Consider the following 9,318-nt stretch of genomic DNA (forward strand, 5'->3'; position numbering starts at 1 on the left):
AATGGACCCACTGAAGGCAGAACTCACAGCAAGGTGTACATGTGAAGTGTTTTCAGCAAAACTGTAAGTTATATGAAATACAAAATTTATGGAACTGTGGTAGATCTCCACTAAATTAATGAGGAAATGCCCTAATAACTTAAGTGACACAGTTATGATTAATAACAATTTATTCTAATGGAATACAATAGAGCTCAACAACACAGCACAGTGTTCTAAAACAAACTGTCCTTCCATCTTAAGTCTCCTAAATATCGCACTCCATGGCTGAGACTGATTGGTCAGTTATATTGTTGGCAATGACATCCCCCAGAAGTTCCCCCCTCCTCCGCCTTGTAGTGTGCAGCACTAAAGGGAGAGGTAGATGACACACACTGACAATGACATGACCTGGCCACAGGTGCTTGAGACAAGCTGCGTCATGGCTCTCTGCTGTCCAAGGAATGGCTGGATTATTTCTGGGCATCTTGGATGTGGCGGAACTGTGTATAATTGATACAGCACAAGGTACATCAGTGGCAGTCGAATCTAGACTGATTTGTAACAGATAATGTCAGTGAGCTTACTGTTGGTACTGGCATTGTTGCCAGTGTTGCTAGCAGGGTTGGTGATGACATATATCGCTTAACTGCTGAGAGGGGTTATGGGTGAGTATGTAAATATACCATCCGATGATAGGAATAAGGATAAGATTGTGGAGTCAATATTATTATGTAAGCGATAAACATGAGTGAGTCATCAGGTTACTGAAGTGAGGGGTGTGTCTGGAAGGTCACGGCATGCAACTACACTTAGATCCATGCTGCCAAATTTAAAGCTGAGATCACATGGTGTAGGAGATCTGCTTGCTTAAGTTCTGATGAAAGACAGATATGCAGGAGAAAGTTAATCACCAACACTGATTTGCTTGTGTCAGTAGCAATGATGGTCAAAGGGCAGTGAAGATTTTTGCTGAGTTGTAATGTAGGGTCAACCTTTCCATGTACCGAGTTCATGAAGTCACTGGTGGCTTGAGTTGTATTAAGGGTGTGTTGTTAAATTTTTTGATCATGTCCTTGGCCACCGTAATAACACTGGAACCGGTGTCCATGAGAAAATATGCACACAAGTTGTGATGAAGGATTTGCAGTCTGCCATGTGACTAATCATCTGTTGCCAAAGATGACTTGTCACTTGTGTGCAGGCTGACGTGCCTATGGTGGTCCACTCTTGGCACTTGGGAACTTGCATGGAGGCTGGCAGTTGCATTTGGTGTTGCTGAAATATGCATGGCACCAGCATGGCTGTGTTGTAGTGGCAATGGGGTTGGGTATCATAGTGTTCTGTGCTGCAAAAGTGTTGCTGTGCACCTGCACTGGGCGACACCCTGGGTTGTTGTGGTAATGTCACTGTTGATTGTTCTGAGATCTGTTCAGGATAACTTGGCATGTGCCATGGGTTACTGCTCTCTGACATGCATGATGGTATGGGGTTGTTGAAGTTTATATGGTGCTGATGCTGTATTGTTGTGAACAATCTACCCGCTAGGCTGAGTTTTCTGTTTAACAATTCAGTTTCATGTGTGATTATGGATAATTGCAGTTGCAGAGGAATTGTAATGACCCAGTAAGTCTAGAGCATATTATCTGGCATGAGGTTTGTATCTAGTTAAATGTGTAGTCAGCATCACAACTGAGATGGAGTTTTATCATTTAGGTGTTTTTCATATATGGTCTGTTGCAACTGTTTTTCTGATGTATGGGCCAGCCATTGGAGTAAGACTGTTTCATATTTTTTATGCACAGTGGGCAACAGTGGAAGTGTCCTGCAACACTTGTAGCACAGATGTTGAACACATAACGGTATCAGGTAGATAAGAAGACCAGTGCCTCACATTGTCTGGGCTGGCAGTTTTTACAGCTGGAGAGCATGGTGATTGATGTGATCAGTCTGGAATCAGAATGAATGTTTGAACATTGAGTATCAAGTCCTTGGAGGAACATTTGTGGTGCTGGATCTTGTGTAAATTCCAATAATAAATCAGAAGATGGTGGTCATTGATGTGGTTTGCTGGTTGCAATAGCTTCAAGCTTCATTGTTCACATACACAAACTCTAATGTTTTTGGCGACAAAAATGTGTGAAGTTGGATTGCAACCTTCCCACTTCTTTTACACAAGTCGACTTATTTGTGAATGTGCAGCTCATCTTCTTCTCTGGATAGCCAGCTACATCAATCTCTAAAAATTTCTTCTCCAAAGAATGATGCTAGTTAAAGGAACATAAAACTCTCTCTCTCTACTTGTGAAATAAGCAGGTACTCAAAGAATACTTTTAGTTCGCTCTCGGTATATTTCAGCTTCCACAGAGAACAAAATTATCACTTCTCACATAAATATTCAACTTCTTGTAAGTCACCTGTGTTGTCTCACATCTCACATTAGACGCAATTAAGATACATTTACAACAGAGTTGGTTTAACAACCACAGAAATCATAAACATGTCTTGCGTGCAGCAAATCTGTGTGAAGAGTTACTTAAACTCTTCTTCAACTCAACTGTTCTTTTCTCACTAACAACAGTGACAGTGACAAAACAGCACAGAATAACACAGAAGTTCCTTGGTTCTGCCATGTGCTTTCATTATGACTTCCATGGACTGACCAACAAGTACTTGTCAGTGCCTTTCCACTGCCATGTCTACAGTCTTCTCATGACAAACTTCAGACCTGCACACACAGACGCGTGACGTGCAGTAGATAGGGTTCCCCGAGTGGTTCTAGAATTTATGCGGAAATTCACAAATTACCACATATGCCCCCCCCCCAATCAAACACGCTATATTTTATACATAATCATTATGTACATTAATATCACACATAATAACAATTCACATTTTAACAGTATACATTTATTTTCTTTCAATAACTGCGAATAACCTTTTGCTTACTATTTAGCTATTCTTTTCTCATTTTACTTTGATAATAAAACGTGAGTATTTCACTCAAGGTTTTAGTCAGCTCTTTTATTATATAGGAATTGTAAGAGCTATATTGTCATTTTCTTTTTTTTTCTGCTATCTTTCCAATCGTAAACTCCAGTTGTTAGTTGTTCATGACACATGTGTAATCTACTTTCTGTCCTCACCTTTTGTACTACCTTTCCTAAGTATGTACTCATTCACTATCTGTTGTAGTTTGGAGGAACCCTGGGCAACATGAAAGTGCGTTTTTTTTTTTTTTTTTTTTTTTTTTTTTTTTTTTTTTTTTTTTTTTTTTTTTTTTTTTGGACCATAAGAGTGCACTTCCTCTTTCCATTCAGGTGGGTATGCCCATTTATAAATCATTCCCAGGTCATCCTATCTCCATGTAGGTACGCCTGCCCTATACACTTAACAAATGTCAGGTACACCCCCCTTAATCCTTTTTGAGTAGGCCTCATGGTTTATTACCCCAGTATATGTTCCTGTGTATACCATAATTAAGTATTTTTTGGTAAATCTACAAATCTACTCTACATTTTGCATCTACTTCTTAATACTTCATTTAATCCTTACAGTCCTCCACTACTTCTCAACTTCTATACTCTTCGTAGATAATATGTCTGCCTGTAATTCAAATCCCACTATCCGACAATTTGTCAGAGTATTTATTACACTGACATTCCTTAATGATTTCTATTTTATTCAAATTCAAAAAAATTCAATTCAAATGGCTCCGAGCACTATGGGACTCAACATCTTAGGTCATAAGTCCCCTAGAACTTAGAACTACTTAAACCTAACTAACCTAAGGACACCACACACATCCATGCCCGAGGCAGGATTCGAACCTGCGACCGCAGCAGTCCCGCGGTTCCGGACTGCAGCGCCAGAACCGCTAGACCACCGCGGCCGGCTTTCTATTTTATCACTGGAGCTAGGCAGACATGCGGATATGAAGCTCTCACCAAATTGAGTATTAATATTGAAATAAGAGCTAATTTAGTTAATATTACGTTTTAGACTAGTGTATATACATCTTCTATAGGCTATATATTGAACGTTTCACTTTTCTGACCATATTTAGATGAAAAAAGAAGTATTTCGTAAAAGGCCAGTAGTTGCTGGTTTTGTTTGCGTTTTTTTTTTAGGCGTAAATTTCATGTGAGTCTAGATTTTCATTTTTGACTAGAGTTATTGCTTCAAAGTCAGATTAATTCATGTTGGTCAAAGAGAGTTTAGGTAGTTAAAACTTTCAGAAGCAAGTTTAAAAGTTGGTTTACATGAGTTTTTATTTAATAATTAGTAGGCTACAGGTTACAAAACTACTGTGGTTTTGTGCCAGCTTATTCTCTGCTTTTGTGTTAAGTTTGTCTATCAAACAATATGTGACGAATGTGGTGATTGCTGTAGAAATTTGAAAGAGGGAGTGTTCTGTGTAGACTGTAACTTATGGTTTCATTGGGGTGAATGTAGCGGCGAGGGTAGAAATGAGGCTCTTCCATGGCAGTGTATGATATGTAGAAAGGACAGAAAAATTGCTGAACATGAGGCAAAAATTTGTACCCTTAAGGCTGAATGAGAAAACATGAACTTGGAATTATGTAGTATAAGGGAGAAAAAAGAGACTGGTAACTGGTAGCACTTGAAAAAACTCCAGAAATTCAATTAGTAAATCAATTTGGCTTGCTATCTGAAGTGGAGGAAGGGCCTCATCCAGATGTAGTTGAAAGTAGGATGAAGCAGAATATTAGCTTAAAGAAAAAAAGACAGGTCGGGGTCAAACCAGAATAGGAAAAGAAGAATTCTGCTTATAGGCAGCAGTTATGGGAGGGGTGTGGGCCAAGCTTCAGGAGAAATTAGGTGCAGGATACCAGGTCACCAGGTCACTAGTTTTGTGAAACCAAGTGATAGCCTTAGCCAGGTGATAGAAAACTTAGATCTGCTATGCAGGGACTTTGAGAAGGAAGACCAGGTAATTATAGTTGGGGCAGCTGGAAACAGCCTGGCTATGAATCGAAGATACAGTATTAGGAGTGACCTAGATAAAATAGGAGCAGAAACTGAGCACACAAATGTGGGGTATGTGGACGTCTTTCAGCCCCATGATCAGCCCTGGGTAAACACTACTGTAAGGCATGTTAACACGAACTGAACAGGATGCTCCAGACACCAGCAAAATCTCACATAAGTGTTGTTCCAGTAAATGCTATTGGTAGGTGGGGGGTACACTACACATGGCATGCACCTGAATAGGATGGGGAAAAATAAGTTACCTTCTCTATTAGCAGAAACTGTAAGGGGGTCCACAGTCACACAAGGGGTGTTCCCTGTGGTTAATGGGTCCAAGCAGACAGGTTTTTTAGGTTAAAGCCAAAGTCCAGACAGAATAGAACAAAAGAAGCTTTATGTACAGTAAATAGGGGTAAAGCTAAGGGCAGTATCAACTTACTTCATCAAACTATCAGGGGAATAAAACATAAAGTAGATGAGCTATTAATGTGTCTAGATGATCTCAAAAATAAGAATGACATTGATGTAGTCTGTCTGTCTGAACACCATGTAACTGTGGGCATAGATAGGCTCAGTATAAGTGGGTATAATTTAGCATCTTACACTTGTAGATCTAGGATGGAAAAAGGAGGAGTTGCCATTTTCATAAAACAAGGGAATAAATGCAAAACTGTAGAAGTAAGCAAATTTTGTGTTGATTAGCACTTTGAGGTTTGTGCATGTGAACTTCAGTTAGATAATGTAGTATTGATATTAACAACAGTGTACAGGTCCCCATTAGGAGACTGGGAGCTGATCATAAAAAAGTTTGACTCCATGTTATGCTGTCTGTCAGACAAAAAGAAGAATTTATCAATCTGTGGTGATTTCAATGTAAACTTTCTAAGTAATTCTTATAGGAAAAGTGAACTAGAAATGTTATTAACAACATATAACTTAGAATCAGTGATCAATTTCCCCACACATATAGCACAGGACAGTAGCACACTAATAGATAATGTATTTGTACAGAAAGAAGATGTAAAATGAACACATGCTTTCCCTGTGTTAAATAGATTGTCAGACCATAATGCACAACTGAAATGTTAACTGGGGAGATGTATATAATGAGCCAAATGCTAATGTTAAATGCAACATATTTCTTGATAAATTTATATCCATTTTTGAACATAATTTCCCAAAGAAAATTACTAAATGTAACACCACACACTTTTCAAAGAAACCTTGGATTACTACTGGTATTAAAGTGTCTTCAGAAATGAAATGAAAACTGTATGAGACAGCAAGAACTAGTAAAGATTCAGAAGTAGTTTTACACTATAAAAATTATTGTAACATACTGAGAAAAGTTGTAAGGAAATCAAGGAATATGTATGTCAGAGAAGAAATTATCAACTCTGGCAATAAAATAAAATCATTATAGAATGTTGTTAGGAGGGAGACATGAAAATTAACCACTGGTGTGGGTAGTATTATTATTAAAGAGAACAAGACCACCTTAACCAACAGTACACAAGTAGCTAATGTATTTAACAACCATTTCTTAAGTGTAGGAGAAAAAATTGGTGAGAACAGTTCAAAAGAAAAAGCCAGGCAGTACATGGAAGAGTTTGTTCTGAACAAATTTAGTCAGATTAACTTTCACCTAACAACCACTTGTGAAATAAGTAAAATTATTAAATTGTTGAAAAATAAATGTTCTGTTGGAGCAGATGGCATCTCTAATAAGATATTAAAACAATGTGGAGCAATTACAACTGATGTTCTGAGTAACATATATAATGCATCACTAAATCATGACATTTTCCCAGTCAGGTTAAAATGTGCCATTGTCAGGCCTCTCTACAAAAAGGGGAGCACCACAGATGTCAATGATTATTCACCAATATCCTTGCTTACAGCATTTTCAAAAATCTTTGAGAAAGTAATGTACTCAAGAGTGGTTAGCCATCTCAACAGTAATGGGATACTTGGTGAATCACAGTTCGGATTTCAAAAATTCTGTTCCACTGAGAGAGCAATATACAATTTGACTGTCCACATAATAGAGTCTGTAAATAGTGAAATGTCACCAATAGGAATTTTCTGTAACTTGTCCAAAGCATTTGATTGTGTGAACCATGACATTATGTTACAGAAATTACAATTCTATGGTATAAATGGAACAGCATATGAGTGGTTTAAGTCATACCTACAAAACAGGAAGCAAAAAGGTTCCTTTATGGGCCAAGTGATTTAAATAAGTTTGCCACTTCATCTAACGGGGTGAAATTACATTAGGTATCCCACAGGGTTCAATCATGGGTCCCCTTCTGTTCTTGGTATAAGTGAACAACCTCCCTTCCTATCTGAAACAGGAAGCTGAACTGCTACTGTTTGCTGATGATACAAGAATCATTATTAATCCAGTAAAAGAAACTCCAATTGAAAATGATGCAAATAAGGTCTTTGGAAAAGTCATTAATTGGTTTTCTGCAAATGGGCTTGCCCTAAACTTTGAAAAAATACAGTACATCCAACTTTCTGCTGAAAAAAGTACAGTTCCTCCAATAAATATAACACATCAACAGAAGTCAGTAGACAGGGTGGAGCATACTAAGTATTTTGGTGTACATATAGATGAGAATCTTAATTGGAAAATTCATATTTTGTATCTTCTAAAGCGACTAGGTTCAGCAATTTTTGCATTCAGAATAATTGCCAATTCTGAGGATATAGAAATTAGGAAGCTAACATACTTTGCATACTTTCACTCTCTGATGTCATACAGAATAATATTTTGGGGTAACTCAACATTTGGACAAAAAGTATTCACTGCTCAAAAGAAAGTGGTTAGAATAATGTGTGGGGTTCATAGTCGCACATCTTGTAGGCATCTTTTTAAAAGATTGGGAATTCTTACAACAGCCTCACAGCACATTTACTCACTAATAAAATTTGTTCTCAACAACATGGACCAGTTTAAAAACAACAGTTACATTCATGATAATAATACCAGAAAAAAGAAAGACTTACACTATCCTTTACTCAACCTATCTATGGCACAAAAAAGAGTAAAATATGCTGCTATACAAATTTTCGACAAATTACCACATGAAATGAAATGTCTGACAGACAGCAGTAATAGTTTAAAAAATAAATTGAGATCACATCTCCTGGCAACCCCTCCTATACCATAGATGAATTCTTGAATAGGAATAAATAAATCTATAAATATAGTATATGCATTTTGTGCCATTTAAGGGAATGGGGTAAATAATAAAAATATTAATATTTCACTCTGTATTGTAAAATATATATATTAAAAATCTTGTCTCATATGTGCATTGCTTATGCACTTGACACATTCTACATCATAACAGCTATAGTACTGTGCAGTTGATCAGTGGAACACACAACCAACTAACTAACTAGCAATTAATTCCTCTCAGATTAAAACTGTGTGCCCGACCGAGACTCGAACTCGGGACCTTTGCCTTTCGCGGGCAAGTGCTCTACCAACTGAGCTACCGAAGCACGACTCACGTCCGGTACTCACAGCTTTACTTCTGCCAGTACCTCGTCTCCTACCTTCCAAACTTTACAGAAGCTCTCCTGCGAAAGCTGTGAGTACCGGACGTGAGTCGTGCTTCGGTAGCTCAGTTGGTAGAGCACTTGCCCGCAAAAGGCAAAGGTCCCGAGTTCGAGTCTCGGTCGGGCACACAGTTTTAATCTGCCAGAAAGTTTCATATCAGCGCACACTCCGCTGCAGAGTGAAAATCTCATTCTGGAAATTCCTCTCAGGCTTATGTTCTCTTTTGTTACTCATGCATCCTTCTTAAGTATACTTGATGTGAAATCGTCACAGTTCTTATACATATACATATGTGTGTGTGTGTGTGATAGTTTATATATAGACTATGTAGAACCATCATAGATTTTTATATACAATTATATATGTATATGTTTCCCTTTGCTCACATATACATTCCAATTCAACACCTGGCAATACTCACATTGTGTCAGGTTTCCAATATGTAATTTTAATGTTTCTGTTTAAATGTAGTTTTTTGTGTATGTGGATGTGTGTTCATGTAGTCTGCTTCTTTGGCCTTCTTATCAAAAGATAGTATCTAGCTTCCAGAAAACACGGAAACTAGGAAGGACTTCTGCAATAGAAGTTGGTGAATATGGAAAGCGGGAAAACACAGGTAGGTTCTCAAATGAGAGGTAAGAAAGGAATAAAATAGAAATGGTTGCTAAGATCAAAGAAGAGAAAGATGATAGCCCCAAAGATAAACCCTTCCCACTCCCCTTCCCCAGGACCCCTATCTCACAGGGACCTGAGTGAGATGCTAGATGAGGTTT

At 37.9% G+C, this 9,318-nt stretch overlaps 1 non-coding gene across 1 annotated transcript; it reads left to right on the forward strand.

Annotated features, from left to right (window-relative positions):
* The first annotated feature begins 8,597 nt into the window (after positions 1-8,597).
* On the forward strand, positions 8,598-8,672 carry Trnal-caa (transfer RNA leucine (anticodon CAA)). Its single transcript has one exon. It is a non-coding gene; the product is annotated as a tRNA-Leu (tRNA).
* Positions 8,673-9,318: the final 646 nt, after the last annotated feature.

Source organism: Schistocerca cancellata, chromosome 5 (assembly GCF_023864275.1).
Source record: "Schistocerca cancellata isolate TAMUIC-IGC-003103 chromosome 5, iqSchCanc2.1, whole genome shotgun sequence".
Lineage (NCBI taxonomy): Eukaryota > Metazoa > Arthropoda > Insecta > Orthoptera > Acrididae > Schistocerca > Schistocerca cancellata.